Source organism: Equus asinus, chromosome 2 (genome assembly GCF_041296235.1).
Source record: "Equus asinus isolate D_3611 breed Donkey chromosome 2, EquAss-T2T_v2, whole genome shotgun sequence".
In the NCBI taxonomy this organism is placed as follows: Eukaryota; Metazoa; Chordata; class Mammalia; order Perissodactyla; family Equidae; genus Equus; species Equus asinus.
In genome coordinates this window covers 156,514,752-156,526,148 of record NC_091791.1, presented here as the reverse complement: position 1 = coordinate 156,526,148, position 11,397 = coordinate 156,514,752, and the positions used below count along the sequence as shown (strand labels likewise).

Sequence of the window (11,397 nt, the reverse complement as noted above, 5' to 3'; positions counted from 1 at the left end):
CTCTTTAAATTCTGTACGGCTATTCTGTGACTCCGTGCTTCTGATTCCAAACATCCACAGAAACACACTGTGAAACTGCAGTGAGTTGTGACCTCTGTTATGAGTTGAGGGTAGGTCGGAGGACTGTAGCATTCCATTGGGAAGTGGCACAGATTTGCAGCCAACTAGTGAAATTTGAACTCCTGGCACAGAGCCAGTCCTGTTCTTGGTCCCCAGTGAGTCCATTTGGCCCGCTCCTGATTCCTCGATCCTTAGTCACATTCCCATTAGCAAAGGACAGTATGCAGGCCCAACCAACTCACCTCTAGATCAGGTGGTTGTTTGGCTATGGGTTGTAATTTGAGGAAGTAAAGGCTCACATGCCCAAGCTGGTTGGAGGGCATCGTTAAAATGACCATGTGTTATTAACTGGGGCTGCTGATGACGTCTTAAAACTGCACTCACGTGATTCTGCTTATGTGACGGGCACTTTTTCTCAGTCATCTTCTTTGAATTCACATTTCCTTTGTATAACTTTAAATGGTGGATGTTCCCAGGGTGTAGTTCTCAGCCTTTCTCTCTGCCAAGGTAGCCACAGTCATTCTCATATCCAGGCTTGACTTTCCTTTAAAAACCTCTATTTGAATTTCTAGCTGATTTCTAGATAATACTAATTGCTATATCTCTGCCCCCTCTCCCACAGCACTTCAGAATCCAGTATTTCCCGACTGAACCACCCAGGGGTGTAATATACAGGTAAGTAAACTATTTGTAAAATAAATAAATCCTGAAATATGAATGAATACATTAGTATAGTTAGACGTTAGGTAAACGTTCACATGTTCCTTGAGAAATAGAACTATTTTAGTTCCTGAGAAAAAGGAACACATCTAATTTATTGTTTTATGCTTTGTACTATAGTATTGTGCCTGGATCACAGAAGGAGACCAAAAAATTTATGTTGAAATTAATGAACTAAATAAAGGAAATCCAGGACTGGTAAGTTTTGGGAGGAAGAAAGAAGATGTCCAAATCTTGAAGTGTTGCCTAGAGAAGGAAGACACATGTGGGAGGATGAAATAGGAGACTTGGCTTGTAGATCAACATGGGGACACTGGACCCCATGATAAAAAGAATAATGGAGAACAGTCCAGCTCATAGTAAGCAATCAGACTTTGCTTACTTCATTCAACTGGTAGAGCCATCTCAGGCTCTTAAGACATTGCCCTTGGCTCTGAGGTTGGAGAGTAATTTATATTTTGGTAAATATCGAACCCTTGGTTGGTATAGACCCAGGGTGATACTTCCATGAAGAGGCAGCTGGTTTCCATAATTTTGTTTCACCTTTTCGCACCATCATTTTCCTCTGGGAACCAGTCATTGAAGTGGTCTCAGCTGGTTTTTGTGGTGTGCGGTGCCTGAGTACTCAGGACAATAAGCAAGGGCAGTTAGCCATGTGAACACTTAGAAAAGCTTTTGGAAAATGTGATTTTCCCTTCCGTAACTGGTCCTGATGAGCTGGCAGCTGGCTTGCAGACACACAAGGTGAGACATTCCAGCTCTGAAGATGCCCGGTTGAGTCAGCTGTGGTGTACTGCATCCATAGCTCCTGAGGCCTGAATCAGGAGTTTCATCCTGGGCAAATCTCTCATATCTGCAGAATGAGTTCTCGTGGTGGGCAGTGGGGTGCTCTGGGACTAGGGTAGGGGAGACTGAGTGTTGGGATCTATGAATTCTATCACTGCTGCCTTAGGACAATTGTCTCAGAAAGGCAGACTCTCCTTTTTGGCTTAAATGTATTCCTCTTCAAAGTAGGGCCTAGCTTAACAAAAATTTCCTCCACTAGTAATGAGACAATGGAATAGTTAAGAGGGTCCTTGTGGTGTGCTGGCAGCAAGGGAAGGAGGCAGGCTTCGCCCCAGGCAGAGGGGAAGAGGGGTGGCAGGGTCCCAGGTGTGACAGGGGGACTTGGCTGCCAATATTTGGAGCTGGCCAGAACTGCAGCATGGTGCGGGAGCAGGTAGTGGTGGATGGAAGGGTGGTCTCCAATTTAGAAGTTAATATAATTAGAGTGGGGCTGGCTGGGTCCTGGATGTGAGCAGAGGAGGTGACTTTAGGAGGCCAAATATGAACCCACCAGTCATGGCTGACTTAGTGGTTTAAGTCTAAGCCTTGAGGGATGGTGGGGTCGAGGTTAACTCTTTCCTGCCCTTGCTAGAATTATTGCAGGAACTGCCATGAATTGACCTTCGGTTGGTATGTACTGGAGCGTCTGCTGTGAGAAGTTAGGAAATACAGAGGAGGATGGCCTGAATAAAGGGTTGACCAATCTCTCCTGGCTTTATTATCCATCTGTTCACCTTCAGCCTAGCATCTATCTATTTCTCTTTGCTTGTTCCTTGAAAGCCATCTTCTCTTTCAGTTCTCAGCTGCTTGCGCTCATGGGCTAGGTCTAGCTTCCTCAATTCAGATTCTCAAGGACATCTCAATGTCTGCCTCTCAACTGCTACCAAAGTACATCTATATTTCTTTTTATAACTCTCCTTTGTCTCTATTATATTGCTTTTTGGAACACAAGCTGTAAGATTTCACCAAAAGGAGTCAGAGTCACATTTCTATTGTATCCACAACTCTACCGTAGAACAGTTTCTGACATAGGTAGAATATAGCCTATTTCAATCTTTCCTATCTTAGGCTCCTTCCTGATTCAACTATACAGAATACTGAAACCTGGACACATCACACAAAAAATTTTAATGTTAGTCAATTCAAATATTTTCCTTTTGGTGCATTATCCATCTTATTTAGAAAAATATTCTCTATCTCAATGTCATAAAAATGATCTGGTATTTTCTAAAATATATTTTAAAATTGCTTTTTACATTTAAGTCTTTAATTTATGTAGATGTTTTTATGTATGGCATAATGTAAGGAATTAATTTTAATTTTCTTTTACTCTGGATAGCTGGTTGCCTCAGCACCGTTTTTGGAATTGTGCCTTCCTTTCTCCAGTGAGCCATTATGAATCGTCTTCATATATGTGTGAGTCTGCTTCTGAACTCTCTCGACAATTTTGTTAATCTGTTTGTCTATCCCTGGACCAGTACCATATCCCTTTAACTATTATGGCATGAAAATAAATTTTCATTTGTAGTAGGGTCTATATCTTGCCTTTCTGTCAACAATATGTCTTTGAACAGTTTTAATTACAATTACGTTGAATTTTATATATCAATTTAGTGATGAATTGACTTCTTTATGATGCTGATTCTTCCTATTCATGAATATGTTATATAATTCCCCCTTTTTAGGGCTTCTTTAATATCATTCAGTAAAATTTTACATTTTTCTCATAAGAATCTACACTTTTATATTTTTTGCAACGTGATATATAATCATATATATATTTAAATGTGATCTGATTTAAGATTAAATTTTCCAACTATTTGCTGTTAATGTTTACAAATGCAATTGACTTTTATATATTTCACAATCTCTTTTTGGTTTTCTGTAGGAATAATAATATCATCTATGAGTAATGAGAGCTTCACTGTTTCTTTCCTAATCCTTAGACCTTTTTATTTCTTACTGCACAAGCTGGGGCCTCTAGTAAATGATCTTTAAATTTATGACCATGAACCTAGATGAATTTCAATTCAGTCACACTCTATTCCCTTTACTCTCCCACTCTCCTAGAGGACTAATTCATACCTTCTTTGTCCTCAAATCTCCAAGAGCTGCTCCTCTATTTGCACCTTCCCCTAATAACATTTTTTTCTAATTCATTGGGAAAAAAATTGAAGCAATCAAAAGAGAACTTCCACAGATTCTGAACCCCAAATCCTCCATCTCCTGCAACTGCATCCACATTTTTTGCTTTTCTGCAGGTTACACAGAGGATACCTTCCTAGGATAAACCCAACTTGATCATGAGGTGCAGTCCTTTATATATAGTCACGTGTCACTTAACGATGGGGATACTTTCTGAGAAGTGCTCTGTTAGGCAATTCCATCATTGTGCGAACATCATAGAGTGCACTTACACAAACCTAGATGGTATAGCCTATTGCACACCTAGGCTATATGGTACTAATCTTACAGGACCACTATCATACACGCAGTCTGTTCTTGATTGAAATGTCATTGTGCAGTGCATGACTGTATTTGGATTTCATTGGCAAATGTTTTGTTTAGAATTTTTCGATCTCTGTTCATGAGAGAGACTGGCTTGTGGTCTTCCTTTCTCACACTTCCCTTGTCAAATGTTGGCATCAATTGTTTCTCTAGCTTCATAAAATAAGATGAGGATCACTCCCCCTTTTTCTATTCTCTGGAAGAATTTGTTTAAGATTGAAATTACTTGTTTTTTGAATACTTGGCAGAACTTGGGTAAACCATTTAGTGTTTTCTTTGCCAAAAAATTGCAACTGTTGAGCCAGCTCTGATGGTCTAGCAGTTAAAGTTCAGTGCTCTCACCACTTCAGGGGCCTGGGTTCATTTCCCAGTTGCAGAACCACATCACTCATCTGTCAGTAGCCATGCTGTGGTGGTGACTCACAAAGAAGAACTAGAAGGTCTCACAACTAGGATATACAACCATGTAATGGGACTTTGGGCTGGGAAAAAAAGAGGAAGACTGGCAACAGGTTTTAGCTCAGGGTGGATCTTTCCCTGCCAAAAAAAAAAAAATTGCAGCTGTTGATATATTTTTTTAGTAGGCTATCTTTCTTGAATGTTTTGGTGAGTTTTATTTTTCTAGGAATTTCACCATTTTCAAATAAGCTAAAATAAGTTTTCAAACAAATTGTGATGAAGTTATGCATAATACCCTTATCTTTTGAATATCAACAGTATTTTTAATTTTATCCACATTTCCATTGCTAATACTAGTTATTAGTACCTTCCTCCTTTTTTCTTATTCAATCTTGGTAGATGTTATTTTGCAAGTTAAAAAAAAAGCTCAAAACCAAAAAACAAACCAACTCTGGACCTGTTGAACCCCTCTTTTATATGTTTATTTATATTGCATTAATTTCTGCTATAATTATTTTCTTTTTCTACTTTTTCTTAAGTAGGTGCTTACCACTGCATTAAGGTTTATCCCCTTTTCTCTCAATACACGGACTTAAGACTATAAATTTCTCTTTAAGTGCTGCTTTAGCTGCATCCAACATGTTTTGAAGCATAGCATTATATATCGTTTATTTCTGTATTTTATAATTTAAATTACAATATCTACTTTGGTCCAATGTGCATGATGACTCTTGCCATTTGTTCAGATTTTTTATTTTTAATTTTGCTTTTCTACAATTTTCCACCAATCTTACACATCTTTTATTCCTTGAACTTCTAGGTTCCTTAGAGTACTTGTCACTATTTGGTGTGCTTCTTTATGCCATTTTCTAATTGGTTATTTGATGTGGACAGCAATATTGTTGACTTTTATATGTTGATTTATATCTGGCAATTTTCATTTATTCTCTTATTACCTTGACTTGTTCGTAGCTGGATTTTCTAGATTCACTGTCACTTCATCAGAAAATGGGGCCAGTCTTTTCTGTTCCTTTCTATGTCTTATATATAACTCTTATTGTTGTTGTTATTATTATTTTGACTTGTCTTTTAGTACAATGGCAATAAAGTGGTGAAAATGGCACCACTTTTTCCTGAATGTAGCAGAAATACTTCTAAAGTTTTTCTGGTGTTTAACATCCATTTCACTTTCCTTCAAAAGTTTGTGTGTGTGTGTGTGTGTGTCTCATACTTCAGAGCCTATAGGACCCATAATGACCTTTTCCAGGCTGCCTCCCATCTTAGATGTGATTTTAGTTTGGACAATTGGATGTGCCTGCATGCATGTAAAAAAAGTATACAGCTTTTCCTTAAAGCTGCAGAGAATGCCAAAGTATACCCTTGTGCCAGCACAGATAAAGAAACTGATTGGTGGCCTGACCCCACCAAGGGTACATTGGTCTTGACTATTAAAGGTGTCTTCTCCTCACTGTCCTTAAGCACATTGCATCTTCCTCAGCTCAGAGAACAAAGGGATCAATTCACAAGCAGCCATATTCCAAGTTTCCACTCAGACAGACCAAAAAGCAAAAACTGGAGAGAAAGAGAATAAATGTTTATTTCATTGTAATACCAATATTATTGTCCAAATAATATATTTTCTTTGCTTAAAAAATAAAATACAGATTAGAAAAAAGAAGGAAATAAAAATTACTGATCACTCTTCCTCCCAAGACAACCCACTGTTAAACTCTTTATTCTTTTTCTATGTATATTGTTAAGTTAATGAAACAAGGAGGCCACTAGACTGATGTGGCTCTAAAGCTGTGGCAGCCTTGGTAAACCAAAGCAAAATCAAAGCCTATAAATGCCTCACAGTTACAAAATCAAAACACTAAGGACAACCAATCAACAACAGCCAATTAGACTTTAAACTACAGCCAATCAATAATTTTCTTACTTTGCTTCACCTTTTCTTTACAAAAGTCTTTCTCTGGCTCCTGTCAGTAGAGCGCTCTTAACCACTTCCAGTTTGGTGCTGCCAGATTCTAATCATTAAACTCTTAACATTTCAAATGCCTCAGTTTACCTTTTAACAGTTCATAGCACAAACATTTTTCTTAAGTCACCACCTGATTTTTATCTACCCCATGCAACACACTCTGCAGGATTTTTATTGGTGAGTAATGCGCCTCAGAGCAGATGCCACTTGAGACCACAATGACTGCTGGGTAAAGTGTCTGGAGGGGAAAATAGCTGCGTGTGTCTAATTCTTTAGGAGAGACCTGTCCCTCCCCCTCAGTATTTTGGGCTGCTTGAATGCTTTCTCAATTCTTAGTGTCCCAACTTTCTTATAAGCAAATTGAAACAATTACTAAGAACAGTAAATAGAGATGGAGATACCTGGAGATAAATTCATATCAACATTTTCCAGGGCTGGATTTAGATATGAACCATAGAAAACAGAGCCTGTGTGATAACCGAAAGAAGAAGACGTGAGTGTAGAAGGTAGTCATCTCATCAAGTGAGAGGCAAATGTACATTATCCTTTCCTCCTCAATTGACAGTGGAATAAGTTTGCAAACACTGGAAAGGAAATATCAAAACAATAGGATGGGTTACTTTTTCCATGAGAGTGAAAGGGAAAAAGACTTTTTCCTTTTATTACATTGCATTTTTGCCACCCTAGTTTCACAATGGGAGCATTTAGAATTTTGTTTTCTTAGACCAACAATCTCCCCACAACAGCCTGATGAACTTTAGCTGCAGCTCTGGCCAAGTCTTCAAGGCAAAACCATTTGTTGACTCTTAATATTTGACAGAAGTCAACATATCAGGCTGACTTGGCTCCCGGAGAGAATTCTGCCCAAGAATCTGGGCTCCCCGTGACTGGAAAAAAAAATTGTTTTCTGAGAAGGATTTCCTGTTTATAGACATTCTGTGAATCTGTTCATCATTTCTGATGGTGTTGAGGACATGAAACTTACAGTAAACTGGATCAGAGGAGATTTTACTGGCACTTCTTGGTAGTTATAAAAGCTCTGTGTCTTATCAAGTCTATTTTTACTTCCTTGCATCTCCCACCCCCTACAACTGATATGTAAGCACTGTCCCAGGAAAACTGAGAAAATGGTGGGCTCTCTCTAACAACCACAGTCTTCCCAAGCCCAAATATTCCATTTCCATCTTTCTCTCTTTCGTAAAGTGGGTGACTTGCCTCTTAGAATAATATGTGGAATTCCAATTATTCTCAGAGTAGAAGATATGTGGCTGTTCCTTCCCTTGTCCAAAATAGAAGGAAAGGCCACATCACTTTTCATCAATGTGGAGCTAAGTTTTGGCTTGTGGTCCACAGCCTCTTTCAGTAAGAAGAGCAGGTTATCATTGACTTCTATTCTAAAGATCAGAAGAGCTTTTCAACTCTCTCTCAGGGATGACCTTCTATACGGCTTTTTATGCCTGCAATTCCCTTCTCTCTCCTCTACTCCCAACCACTTCCTCCCTACTAATAGTTCTAAGATGAGCTTTAAAGAACATAGACACATTTTTTATGTTATTCACAACCATACTTCACTTCAAAGAAACTGTAGACATGCCTAGAAGAAAGGAAGAGGTTGTTGCAGAGTACTAACATATTAGTACTAACTAATAATTGGTTAAGAGCCAATAAAAAATGGGGAGATAGAAAATACTATCAGCAGTAGAGACCAAACTGCACCCAGGATGCACACTCATGTCACTGGACAGAGAAGAGAAATCGGCTTTCATAGGATGCATTAGCCAGGATATGCTAACTGTTATGTCACACAGCCCCAGATTTAAAACAATAGACCTAAAACAATAGGAGGTTATTTCACTCATGAAACCCTTGGGTATTTGGTGGGGAGTAGTCCAGTGGTAATTAAGGAACTCGGACTGCTTCTGTCTCTGGATTCCGAACTCTTCTACATCCAGAGTCTTCTCTATTCATCTTATGACTGGGGAAAGCACGAGAGGATTCATATGGGAGGATTTTATCAGCTAGGCCTGTATGTGGTGCACATAACTTCTGCCAACATTCCATTAGTTAAAAGTCCACCACACGGTCACCCAGCACAGCAAAGGAGGCTGGGAAACACAGTTTACTCCATGCCCAGGAGGAAAAGGAAATGAGTTTTGATGACATGCGGCAGAGGACGAAGATGCTTTGTAGGATAATTGTAGAAATGAAAGAGACCCTATAAACTCACTGTTTAAGCTGTCGCATCCTTAGTCCCTGCCCCTATTTCTCTTTGAGCCTTTGGTTCTGCATCTATACATTAACCCTCTTCTAGCTAGGAATGCATTTAATTTATCTCAGAGAGGCATGTGTCCTTCATAGGGAGATTTTCCTTTACTGAGTGGCTGATATATCTTATGGGGGATGTCACTGAGACAGTTCACTGTCATACTTTGCTGTTAGAGATAGAAAAGCAGCAGAAGACTTGATTCCTGCTTTCGGGGCACTTGCACAGTTTCTTTGACAAGATGAATATACATGAAGCAAGTAGAGAATATCCCATAACAGTAGATGACCAAGGGTTGGGGGCTTGATGGGCTGTATGGTAATGGGACATTCATATCATTTCAGCTACCACGTGTTACAACATTCTGGTACAAAGATGGGTGTTAGTCCTTTAAGGGTCTGCATATACTTTTTGCGAAACATGCCCGGCTGTGGGCAAGCTCTTGGCTGTGTGCCAGTGAAACAACTAAGTGGGCTATCCTAATTACTTCTTCCATCCTACTAAATACATAAACTAAATTGGTTTAACAATCTTGACTGGCTGGATTGGCATTCTTACAGCTAAGGAATGCAATCTTCGGCCTCCTCATGAAGAATAATATAAATCAGGCAAAAGACTGATGAAAATTAGAAGAGCCGATTAAGGCCAATCAATTTAGTGTGTGTGTGTGTGTGTGTGTGTGTGTGTGTACACATATGCACTTTAATTCGCATGCTTTTACTTTTTGTCCAGGAGAGGAGTGATAGTCGTATCTTATTTTGATTTCCAAGTTTCCAAGAGACCCTTACTTCTTGGAATTCTTAGACAAGATTTAAGTGAAGAAAAAATAAGAAAATTTAAAAGTATAACAGCAATAAGAGAACCTAAAAGACAGACCGCTGTCTTCTGTCCTCTTCCTGCCCGCATTGAGAAATCCTTCCCTTCTTGAGGGTCAGAAAGGTGGCGTGTAGAATGACCCTCAAGAGTCCAAAAATGGTGCCTTCACCGATGTGGTAACTGCACTACTGAATATTTCCCAAGACTCAGGATTCCTCAGGTTTGCCATCACAAGCAGGTGACTAAAGAGAATTCTTTGGCTTTGCATAGGCCTGGCTCAAGTTCTGCTGTTGGAAACTCTCCGAGGAGCTCATGCAGAAAAAGCTTTTTTTCCTGATTTATGAGATCCCAAATGCCACCACGAGCATTCGATGATTAAACTGGGACGTTTGTTTGAACTGCCTCAACAGGGTTATATACTACCCTGAGGGCCTCAGGTGGACATTGCACGCCATTGCCATCATCGCTTGGACGTCACCGGCAGGAAATATCAGAAACCTCCCAAGACAGTCTGTACTCCTGAGCTTTCCAGAGAGGCCCTGGCAGACATGAGAAGTCAGCTTTGTCTGGACTGGTACCTGGACCTGGAAGTCTTTAAAGCCCAGAGCTCCGCCATGGTGGAAAGGGGCTGGGTGAGTGCCCTGAAGTAGCATTAGCAGGAGCAGAGTATCAACGCCTGTCAGATGCCCTGTGTCCAAGGCTACTGTGACTGCTGCCTCCTCATTGATCAGATTAGCCAGGCACTCACCGGTGTTGAGTTGCAAACGTCTGGATTTTGCTTCCCCTGGCAGTAGCTCCTGGGATAAGAGAGAAAACAGCTTATAAATTCTTTAATGATTCTTGGAGCCAAGGGCAGCTTACAGACTGGATTTTCAAGCAATGTTATTTAAAAGGTTCCAGGGGACATGAAGGTAAATAGCTTGAAAAATTGGGGGAAAGTTATTTCTTTCCTCCTCTGAGAACATTACACAGATGGAATTAACCCCTAGTGAATTCTTCTTGTGATTACGAGGCACAGTGGGGAGCACTGTGCTGGGACGTCTTGATCTGGCTGCTGGTACAGACCCCACCCAGTCAGGGTTGGTTACCATTTGGTTTCACTGCATGTTTCTCTTTTGAAGAAACATTTGGAAATCAGACTTAAATTTTTTTTTCTTGAAGAAACATTTGGAAATGAGACGTTTAAAATTTCTTTCTTTCTTCCTCTCTTTCCTCAGATCAGTATGTGTCATTGCAGATATCTGAACATCAGCTATGAAAGGTCCTCAGGGGATGCCTGAGGATGTTTGAAGACAAATGAAGAGTAATACCCTCTGAAGCTGTTCAAGGAGAAGCTGGGTATTCACTCAGAAGGGATGTTTCAGGGAAGATGCAAGCCCTAGTTGGAAGGATGGATGAGATGACTTAATTTCCCTTCTAGTCATAACATTCTATGATTTTATTTAGTTTATATCTGTTTGAATATCTGGAAACTTGGTGCATTGCCTTTTTAATGAAGGTGGAGATAGATGTTGGGTAAAGCATTCATTTTGTTACCCATATTCCCCAGCAGAAATTGTTTTAAGATCGGGGCTTTCTTTTATGGGTATGGTGCCCATTATCCTATATTTTATGGGACAGTTCTGTTTTCAAACATCTTCACTTTATGTTCTGTGAGTCCACTTCTGCTTGACACATGACCTGTTCTGATTTGAGATTTAAGGAATATTGACAATCTACTGACAGAGCAAGGAGGTGTCAGTGATGAAAAGGACAAGTCGTTGTGTGTAGAGGCCACGCAGGAGAGATTAGATTTCCTAACATCTTGGATAACTTTTAGTTCCCT

At 39.8% G+C, this 11,397-nt stretch overlaps 1 long non-coding RNA gene across 1 annotated transcript; it reads left to right on the top strand.

Moving 5' to 3' along the window:
* Positions 1-496: 496 nt before the first annotated feature.
* Positions 497-10,483, top strand: LOC123283498 (uncharacterized). Its single transcript, XR_006524174.2, has 5 exons — positions 497-567; positions 683-735; positions 901-978; positions 2,945-3,021; positions 9,843-10,483. It is a non-coding gene; the product is annotated as an uncharacterized lncRNA (long non-coding RNA).
* Positions 10,484-11,397: the final 914 nt, after the last annotated feature.